Consider the following 8259-nt stretch of genomic DNA (forward strand, 5'->3'; position numbering starts at 1 on the left):
GAGAAATGCTGTTTGGGGAAAGTCTAGGATAATCTAAGACGATAAGGCAGAGAGAAATCCAAATCACAACTCTGCCCCCACCATGGCCCTTACGAGGTTGACAACAGGGACCCCTAAGTGCACCCCAGCCCCTATAGAATACCCTATAGGACTTTTAACACCCCCCTCCCCTGCAATCTGCCCCCAGAAGGACAACTACTACTTACAGATCTCCAACTGGGGGGACTAGTGGAGAGGAAACTGGATGGCGAGCTCGGATCTGACGCACCTCCCAGGCCGGAGCGTCCAAATCTCCCTGCGCGTCTCGGACGCCTCTCTTTATAGACCCGGAGCTGCCCGCGGCTGGGAAAGGGGAGGAGGCCGAAGGGGTGGAGTTGGGGAGGGTCCCTCGCGGCCCCCTCGCCGCGCCCCCTGCAGGGCGCACCCCCGGCGGGAGCGCAAGGAGCTGGGGCGCTCGGGACAAGGGCGCACCGAACAGGTGCGCACCGCACAAGGGCGCACGGAACAGGTGCGCACAGGGACGGGAGTGTCACCTCCGGCCAGAGGCGGTCGCAGACGCTCCGGATCCCTAGAGAAAGGGGGTCGAGCAGGCAGTGTCTGTGCGGGATGCTTGAGAACGCCTTCCCTGAGTCGGTTCCAGCCGCACAGGCTTTAACCTCTTCCTCCCCGTGTTGGGGCTGTGGTGGATCTGACTTGACATCTCCCACCCCACTTCCCATTTTATTGGCATCGCACTGTCTGGAAAGAGGGCCGGCTGTGCAGCGTGAAGGGTAGGGAAAGGGGATTTCTTGAACTTTGCAAAGTGCAAGACAGGAGGCCCCCACCCTTGCTGGGAACCGTGCAGGAAGGGGAAGTTTTTACTTTTCCCAACTTGCCATCTCCACCTCCACCCACATCACCACGACCAAAATACAAATCAAAATTAAAAATAAGCCCACTGTGATTATTTCAGCTGTCCCCCTCCCCTGTGCGCCACTCGCCAGCTGCGTGACCTTGGGCAAGTCACTTCACTTCTCTGAGACTTGGTGTCCATAGCTACAAAATGGGGGAAGGCGGTGGCGGTAATAATTACGTAATTTACAAGATGCAAGTGTCAAGATCCAAGGAGAAAGTGGGTGTGCCCCCAGAGGCTGCGAGTTCCCTTCAACAACTTCCCTTCCCCAAGGATTCCTCGACTAAAATTGCATTCCCTGTCTCTCTCCATCACAGGCTCTCTCGCTCTGTCTCTGCCACTGTCTCTGCATGTCTGTCACTCTGATCATTGCTGTCTCTCGCTCTATCTTTTGTCTCTGTCCCTCTCGCTTCTCTAGATCTGTCGATGTATCTGTCTCTCCCTCCTGTCTCACTCTGTCTCTGGTCTCTATGTCTCTTGCTCTCCATCTCTCCCGCGTGTCTCACTCCTATCTCTGCGCTTTCTCTCTCTGTGTTCCCCAGGCTCTCCGTCTTCTCCCCGTCGCTCCCTCCCCGCTCCTGTCCACGCACGCACACACAGGCCATAAAAGGAAGTCGAGGCGGTGGGCTGGCCCCGCGCCAGGCCGGGGACCCGCGGGCAGCCCGGGCGCTCCGCTCCCCGCGCGGCACCAGCTCCTCCGAGGTTCCCGGGCCGGGCCGGGCTGGGCCGGTCCCCCTCCCCGGGCGCGGCGGGAGCGGCGGGCGGGAGACAACCCAAAAAGGGCAGGCGCGGACTCCTTCCTGCAGGAATTCCCAGCGCCGCATACCAGCTCTGGGCTGCCGGCTCCCCCTGACTAAATATGGTGCCGAGTGGCCTCCCTGCTCCCCGGCGTCGGGGGAGGGGGCCCTTCACGCAGCCACCGGCCGCCGTCGCCCCGCGGGGCTAGATGGGGACCCCTCTGCTTGGGGCAGGCCCGGAAGGGGGCAGCCCCCAGTCCCACGTGGGTTTCTGCTGCTTCAGGCCAGAGGATTTGGAGAGAGGGTTAAAGTTGGGCAGACCCCTCCTGGGTTCTGTACTTGACGCAGGCCCTTAGTCTACAATCACTCCTCTTGCAACCAGGTGGAGGGACTGGGGGCCGGGGGTACGGGGGGTGGCTTTATTAATACCCCCATGTTGCAGGTGAGAAAATTGAGTCCCTGCAGGGGTAAAGGGATTTGCCCAAGCTCTCACTGGGACAGTCATTGATTGGTGCTGGCACTGGAACCTTTCTGATGACACCATTCACTTCCAGAGAGGAGACATTAAAGGGAAATGCCCAGGCAAACTGGCCTTGAGGCCCAGGGCGTGTATCTGAGAGTAGAAGTCTGGCTTTGAATCTGCCAGTGCTGCTTTCTACCTGTTTGACCATGGGCAAGTAACTTTGCCTCTCCATGCCTCAATTTCCCTACCTGTAAGATGGGAAGAACATCAGCTACTTCCTGGCCTTTTTGTAAGCAGTCCTTGAGATGATCCATGTAAAATGAACATGGTGCACCGCTTCATGTGAGCTGCTGTTACTGGCAACAAACATGAAACCAACTAGAGTCGCACCAGGCCTCCAGGATATAAAGAGAGGCCTCTTTCCCTGCAGGCTCCCAGGCCCCTCTGGAGAGCTCTGCATCTCAGACCCTCTTGGGTCCTTCTTCATCCTTCCAACATCAAGCTTACCTGGTTTTCACCCTGGAAACTCCTGAGCCTGGCCCTCGCCCTGCAATGGGCCTAGGTCAGAGAGTCAAGAACAGCCTGCATTTAGCTGGCTGGGGAAGTGAGGGGTAAAGCTCTGCGGAAAATGATGAATGAGCTGCTCCGCACAGGCTTTTAACATCTACGCTGTAAAAGGAGTGGAAATCGTCCCTGCATCAGCACAGAAATGATGTGGAGCAGAGAAGTAACGGAAGGGGGAAAATTGAAGTCAATCATCCCCTTCCCATCCTGGAAAGGGAAGGCCATCGGAATCTAGCTTGCTGGCCTCGAAGTAAAAACTGGCATTAATACTAGAGGCATGAACACTGTATTTCCAAAGGGTTCCATTCGATTCTTTAAATAACTTGTTGGTAACTTTTAAAAGAGAATAATTATAATGTGATTAACAACTGGAGACTGTAACACTCAATTTTACTTCATTCTCTCACCTACCCCTTATATAACAACCCTTTATTAAAAATTAAAGTAGGCAGCCGGGCACGGTGGCTCTTGCCTGTAATCCCAGCACTTTGGGAGGCCAAAGTAGGCGGATCACTTGAAGTCAGAAGTTCAAGACCAGCCTAGCCAGCATGGTGAAACCCCCATTTCTACTAAAAATACAAAAATTAGCTGGGCATGGTGGTGCACACCTGTGGTCCCAGCTACTTGGGAGGCTGAGGCAGGATAATTGCTTGAACCCAGGAGGCAGAGGTTGCAGTGAGCTGAGATTGTGTCACTGCACTCCAGCCTGGGAGCCTGGATGACAGAGCAAGACTCCAACTCAAAAAAAAAAAAAAAAAAAAAAAAAAAAGCAAAACTAAAGTGGCCAAGGCCAGGCATGGTGGCTCACAACTGTAATCCTAGCACTTTGGGAGGCCAAAGCAGGAGGATTGCTTGAGCTCAGGAGTTTGAGACCAGCCTGGGCAACATAGCAAGACCCTGTCTCTACAAAAAATAAAAAGTTAGCCATGTGTGGTGGTGGGTACCTGTAATCCCAGCTCCTTGGGAGGCTGAGGTGGGAAGATCACTTGAGCCTGGGAGGCAGAGGTTGCAGTGAGCTGAGACTGTGTCACTGTACTCCAGCCTGGGTGGCAGAGTGAGACCCTGTCTTGAAAAAAAAAATTTTTTTTAAGTAGCCAGCCTGGGCAACATGGTGGGATGCAATCTCAATAAATAAATAAATAAATAGCAGCTGGGCGTAGTGTAGCCTGAAGTTCCAGCTACTAGGGAGGCTGAGGTAGGAGGATCTCTTGAGCTTGGAAGGTTGAGACTACAGTGAACTATGATTGCACCAGTGCACTCTAGCCCGGGCGACAGAGCAAGATGTTGTCTCTAAAAAATAAGGTACGTACTTTAATTCCCTCCCTACCCCCATTTTATTGTTGAGAATCTAGGTTTGGAGGGGTTAAATAACACAGCAGTGGTGGAACAGGAATTCCAACCCCAGTCTTTCTGACACAGGCCATAGTAGACAGCAGTCTGAGGTTTTAAACCCAGATCTCTTAAGCACCAACCAAGCACCTTTGGGATTGTCAGTAAACCTCTCTGAGCGCATTTTCTCAAGGAAAAACAAAGATGATCAGATTCTTTGCCTCAAGTACCTTTCTGATTGTTAAATATGACAGCACATGTGAAGGCCTTTATGAACCCTCTCAGACCTCTCTGGTACCCTCTGGAAGCAGGCAGGGGCAGTATGTTCACTTAAGAGTCATTCAATAGATATGTGTCCAATGCATGAAGTTCCGATGTTTGAATCTTCAGAAGTGCATTGTTATTATTCGATCAGATGCCTCTGTTTCATTTCTCATGGCTCAAAAGGTCAGTTCTTTTAAGATGGAGGAGGCAATAGTCTCTTTTTAAAATGTCACTTTGACTGAGTGCTGTCAAGTAATTTTCCTTGGCATATCTCTTTTTGTGACAGGCTGTTTAATGGGAGTTTCCATGAATCCATGAAACAAGATGGCCAAGGGGAAATTTCTCTCTTATAGTCTTTTTTTGCTGTTGGCTTAAAAAAGCCCCAAAGTGGCTGGGCATCCTAGCACTTTGAGAGGCTGCAGCGGAAGGATCGCTTGAGCCCAGGAGTTCAAGAACAGCCTAGGTAACATAGCAAGATCCCTGTCTCTACAAAATAATAATAATAATAATAATAATAATAATAATAATAATAATAATTAGTCGAGCACAGCAGTGTGTGCCTGTAGTCCCAACTAGAGAGTGAAGTAGGAGGATTGTTTGAGCCCCAGAGTTTGAGGCTGCAGTGAACTGTGATCGTACCAGTGCACTCCAGCCTGGGCAACAGAGCAAGACCCTGTCTCAAAAAAACAAAACAAAACAAAACCATGAAGTGTGATCCCCTCCAATTTTTAGTAACATCGAAGATTGGGTCTGAGCATGATTTACTCCTGCATGTGCCTCAAGATTTAATATTTTTTGGCCGGGCACAGTGGCTCACACCTGTAATCCCAGCACTTTGGGAGGCCAAGGTGGAGGGAACACTTGAGGTCAGGAGTTTGAGACCAGCCTGGCCAACATGGTAAAACCCTGTCACTACTAAAAATACAAAAACTAATCGGGTGTGGTTGTGCACGCCTGTAGTCCCAGCTACTTGGGAGGCTGAGACAGGAGAATCCCTTGAACCTGGGAGGTGGAGGTTGCAGTGAGCCAAGATCACACCATTGCACTCTAGCCTAGGCTAGAGAGAGAGGCTCCATCTCAAAAAAAAAAAAAGATTTAATAATTTTAAAGTGTTATCAGCCTTGATCTACTTGACTCATATAGAGTCAGGTAGATCTGGCCCAAGATCTGTGAATAAAGGAACATCGTTCCTGACCACAAGCAGGGCCATGCTCCAACTCTTGCACAAAAGCACTTTTGTTTCACTCATGGTGGCCCCCATGATGGACCTCACACTTCTCCCAATACTAGACTGCATTGCATAGTAACCTGCAATGCTCTTTCCTTCATCATCAGTTTCCAATTCTGATGCCACAATTTGGTTCATGACATTCCTAATAGATTCTCTATGTCTATCAGGAAGGGTCCTAAAACTCTCAATAAAAGTAGTTCTACAGTTTTTTAAAAATGAAACACACAGGGCACGGTTGCTCACGCCTGTAATCCCAGCACTTTGGGAGGCTGAGGCAGGTGGATCTCCTGAGGTCAGGAGTTCGAGACCAGCCTGGCCAACATGGTGAAACCCCATCTGTACTAAAAGTACAAAAATTAGCCAGGCATGGTGGCGGGCGCCTGTAATCCCAGCTACTCAGGAGGCTGAGGTGGGAGAATCGCTTGAACCTGAGAGGCAGAGGTTGCAGTGAGCCAAGATCATGCCATTGCACTCTAGCCTGGGTGACAAAAGTGAAACTCCGTCTCAATAAAAAAACAAAAACAAACAAACAAACAGAAACAAAAACAAACACGCTCTTACCATATAATCCAGAAAATTCTTCTTAGGATTTGCCCAAAAGAGTTGAAAACTTCTGTCCATACAAAACCCTGCACGCACATGAAGTTTATAACAGCTTTACTCACTATCGCCAAAACTTGGAAGCAGCCAAGATGTCCCTCAGTAGGTGAATGGATACATAACAATGGAATATTATTCAGTGCTAAAAACAAATGAGCTATCAAGGCATGAAAAGACGAAGGAAAATTACAGCTGGGCATTGTGGCTCACGCCTGTAATCCCAGCACTTTGGGAGGTCAAGGCAGATGGATCAGCTGAGGTCAGGAGTTCGAGTTCAGCCTGGCCAACATGGTGAAACCCTGTCTCTGCTAAAAACACAAAAATTAACCAGGTGTGATGGTGGACACCTGTAATCTGAGCTACTCAGGAGGCTGAAGCAGGAGAATCGCTTGAATCAGGGAGATGGAGTTTGCTGTGAGCCGAGATCGTACCACTGCACTCCAGCCTGGGTGACAGAGCGAGACTCTGTCTAAAAAAAAAAAAAAAAAAGACAGGAAGAAAACTTAAATGCTTGTTACTAAATGAAAGATGCTAATCTGAAAAGGCCACGTACTGTACGATTCCAACTATACAACATTCTGGAAGAGACAGGAATAGGTGGAGTAGAGAAGATTTTCTAGGGCAGTGACACTCCTCTGCATGAGACTAAAATGGTGAATACATGTCACTAGACACCTGTCCAAAACCATGGAATGTGCAGGCAGTCCCCAACTTATAATGGTTAAACTTAACGATTTTTCAACTTTATGAAGGTGGGAAAATGGTGCATTCAGTGAAACCGTACTTTGAATACCTACAAAACCATGTTTTTTCACTTTCAATACAGTATTCAATAAATTACATGAGATGGTCAACACTTTATTATAAAATAGGATTTGTGTTTGATAATTTTGCCCAACGGTAGGCTAATCTAAGTGACCTGAACATGTTAAGTAGGCTAGGCTAAGCTATGATGCTCGGTAGGTGAGGTGTATTAAATACATTTTGGGCTGGGCATGGTGGCTCACATCTGTAATCCCAGTACTTTGTGAGGCTAAGATGGGCAGATCACTTGGATTCAGGAGTTCGAGACCAGCCTGGGCAACATAGTGAGATCCTGTCTCTACAAAAAATACAAAAATTCACCAGGTGTGGTGGCATGTGCCTATAGTCCCAGCTATTCAGGAGACTGAGGCGAAGGATCACTTGAGCCTTGGAGGCGGAGGTTGCAGTGAGCCCAGATCGCACAACTGCACTGCAGCCTGGGTGCTAGAGTGAGACCCTATCCAATAAATAAATAAATGCATTTTGACTTATTTTCAACTTGTGATAGTTTTGAGATGTAATCCCATGAGTCAAAGAGCATCTGTACAATACCAAGAGTGAACCCTAATGTAACTATGGACTTTTTGTGATAATAATATGTCAAAATAGATCCACCCATGGGAATACATGTGCCACTCGATGCCGGATCTTGACAGTGGGAGAAGCTAGACATGCATGGGTGCAGGGGGCAGTCAGGAGCTCTGTGCTTCCAGTCCATTTAGCCATGAACCTAAAACTGCTCTAAAAAACGAGAGTCTACTTTTATAAAAGTAGTTTTGTTTTGTTTTTTTTTTCCAGAGAATAGTCTCACTCTGTTGCCCAGGCTGGAGTGCAATGGCGTGATCTCAGCTCACTGCAACCTCCGCCTCCTGGGTTCAAGCGATTCTCCTGCCTCAGCCTCCCCAGTAGCTGGGATTACAGGCACATGCCACCACGCCTGGCTAATTTTTGTATTTTTTGTAGAAATAGGGTTTTGCGATGTTTGCCAGGCTGCTCTCGAACTCCTGACCTCAGGTGATACGCCCGCCTTGGCCTCCCAAAGTGCCGGGATTACAGGCGTGAGCCACCATGCCCAGCCTAAAGGTAGCTTTTTTTTTTTATTTTTTATTTTTTGAGACGGAATTTCGCTCGTTGCCCAGGCTGGAGTGCGATGGCTCGATCTTGGCTCACTGCAACCCCCGCCTCCATGGTTCAAGTGATTCTCCTGTCTCAGCCTCCTGAGTAACCGGGATTACAGGCGCATGCCACCGCGCCTGGCTAATTTTTTAATTTTTAGTAGAGATGGGGTTTCATCATATTGGTCAGGCTGGTCTCAAACTCCTGACCTCAGGTGATCCGCCCGCTTCGGCCTCCCAAAGTGCTGGGATTACAGGCC

The 8259-nt window shown here is 49.3% G+C and overlaps 1 protein-coding gene across 5 annotated transcripts in view; it reads right to left on the bottom strand.

Annotated features, from left to right (window-relative positions):
* MYH11 (myosin heavy chain 11) overlaps positions 1–584 on the bottom strand; it is a 156729-nt gene extending 156145 nt beyond the window's left edge. For all 5 annotated transcript variants that reach the window (XR_010152284.1, XM_055078622.2, XM_055078625.2 and 2 more), the window contains exon 1: positions 207–584. The gene's annotated coding sequence lies outside the window, so the exon portion shown is untranslated. The remainder of the gene's footprint in view (positions 1–206) is intronic.
* Between the last annotated feature and the right edge of the window lie 7675 nt (positions 585–8259).

This window comes from Pan troglodytes, chromosome 18, assembly GCF_028858775.2.
Source record: "Pan troglodytes isolate AG18354 chromosome 18, NHGRI_mPanTro3-v2.0_pri, whole genome shotgun sequence".
In the NCBI taxonomy this organism is placed as follows: domain Eukaryota; kingdom Metazoa; phylum Chordata; class Mammalia; order Primates; family Hominidae; genus Pan; species Pan troglodytes.